The sequence below is a fragment of the Macrobrachium rosenbergii genome, unplaced genomic scaffold, assembly GCF_040412425.1.
Source record: "Macrobrachium rosenbergii isolate ZJJX-2024 unplaced genomic scaffold, ASM4041242v1 13875, whole genome shotgun sequence".
NCBI lineage: Eukaryota > Metazoa > Arthropoda > Malacostraca > Decapoda > Palaemonidae > Macrobrachium > Macrobrachium rosenbergii.
The window spans coordinates 1,267,078-1,269,577 of NW_027100719.1; positions in this window are offsets into that span (position 1 = coordinate 1,267,078).

A 2,500-nucleotide genomic window follows, 5' to 3' on the forward strand; every position below is an offset into this window, starting at 1 on the left:
CAAATTTTAGTTGTTTCACTTCAAAATTTTAGTTGAGTGCTTCCCTAAATTTTACTTGGAGCACTTCCCAAATTTGAGTTGAGTGCTTCCCAAATTTTAGTTCGAGCACTTCCCAGATTTTAGTTGGAGTGCTTCCCAGATTTTAGTTGGAGTACTTTCCAAATTTTAGTTGGAGCACTTCCTAAATTTGAGTTGGAGTGCTTTCGAAATTTTAATTGTAGCACTTCCCAAATTTAAGTTGAAGTGCTTCCGAAAATTTATTTGGCGTAATTCCCAGATTTTAGTTGGAGTGCTTCCCAAATTTTAGTTGGAGTGCTTCCCAAATTTTAGTTGGAGTACTTCCCAAATTTTAGTTGCAGTGCTTCCCCAATTTTAGTTGGAGTCCTTCCCGAATTTGAGTTGGAGTGCTTCCCAAATTTTAGTAGGAGCACTTCCAAAATTTGAGTTAGAATGCTTCCCAAAATTTATTTGGAGTAATTCCCATTTTTTAGTTGGAGTGCTTCCCAAATTTTAGTTGGAGTAAGTCCCAAATTTGAGTTAGAGTGTTTCCCAAATTTTATTTGGAGTCCTTAAATTTGAGTTAGAGTGCTTCCCAGATTTTAGTTGGAGCATTTCCCAAATTTTATTTGGAGAACTTCCCAAATTTGAGTCGGAGTGCTTCCCAAATTTTATTTGGAATACTTCCCAAATTTTAGTTGGAGTACTTAACAAATTTTATTTGGAGTACTTAAGAAATTTTATTTGGAGTACTTCCCTAATTTGAGTTGGAGTGCTTCCCAAATTTTATTTGGAGCACTTCCCAAATTTGAGTCGGAATGCTTCCCAAATTTTATTTGGAGTACTTCCCAAATTTTAGCTGGAGTACTTAACAAATTTTAGTCGGAGCACCTCCCTAATTTTAGTTGGAGTGCTTCCCATATTTTAGTTAGAGTACTTCCCAAATTTTAGTTGGAGTACTTTCCAAATTTTAGTTGCAGTACTTCCCCAATTTTAGTTGGAGTTCTTCCCAAATTTTAGTTGGAATGCTTCCTAAATTGTAGTTCCCAAGTTTTAGTTGGAGTGCATCTCAAATTTTATTTGGAGCACTTCCCAAATTTGAGTTGGAATGCTTCCCAAATTTTAGTTGGAGTGCTTCCCAAACTTTAGTTGGAGCACTTCCCAAATTTGAGCTGGAGTGCTTCTCAAAATTTAGTGTGAGCACTTCCCAAATTCTAGTTGAAGTGCTTCCCAAATTTTGGTTGGAGTACTTCCAAAATTTTAGTTGGAGTCCTTCCCAAATTTTAGTTGGAGCACTTCCCAAATTTTAGTTGGGGCACTTCCAAAATTTTAGTTGGAGCATTTCCAAAATTTTAGTTAGAGCACTTCCCAAATTTTAGTTGGAGCACGTCCCAAATTTTAGTTTAAGTGATTCCAAATTTTAGATTTTTAGAATGAGTACTTCCAAATTTTAGTTGGAGCATTTCTCAAATTTTAGTTAGAATACTTCCCAAATTTTAGTTGGAGAACTTCCCAAATTATTGTTTGAGCACTTCCCAAATTTTAGTTGGATTACGTCCCAAATTGTAGTTGAAATGCTTCCCAAATTTTAGTTGGAGCACTTCCCAAATTTTAGTGTGAGTGCTTCCCAAATTTTAGCTGGCATACTTCCCAAATTTTATTTGGAGTACTTCCCAAATTTTAATCGCAGCACCTCCCAAATTTTAGTTGGAATGCTTCCCAAATTATAGGTGGAGCACTTCTCAAATTTTACTTGTAGCACTTCTCAAATTTCAGTTGGAATACTTCCTAAATTTTAGTTGGAGTACTTCCCAAACTTTAGTTGGAGCACTTCCTAAATTTTGTTGGAGTACTTCCCAAATTTTAGTTAGAGCTTCCCAAATTTTAGATGGAGAACTTCCCAAATTTTAGTTGGAGTACTTCCCAATTTTCTCAGTACAGGAAGAGAATGAATTGAAGCCATACTGGAAATGGTGGAGCTTTCGTATTTGCCTTTGATGATTCATATTAGCCTAAAAATTCTCTTAAATATTAACTATTCAAGCATGATTTTGCAATTTTCAGTCATTTTTCACCAAAATAAACTCTTTTTGTTTTAGTTATTTATAGACGTTTTTCAACAAAATGAATAGCATTAATTTTGGTGATTTCAAAGTACTTTTCACAAAAAATAATTGAAATTTATTTTCGTGAATTAAAGATATTTTCCGGAAATATAATGGAAATTATTTTCATGGTTTAAAGGAATTTTTTTCATAAAAATAATGAAATTTGTTTCCGTGAAATAGATATTTTCACCGAAATTAATGGAATTTGTTTCGCTGATTTAGAGGAATTTTTCGTTAAAATGAATGAATTAGATACTTTTGCCAAAATTAATGGAATATATTTTGCTAACTGAGATGAATTTTTCATTAAAATAAAATGCGTTTATTTAGAAGATTCAAAGTAATTTTTTTCAATAAAATGAATGGGATTCATATTTGTGACAGGAATAAAAAAA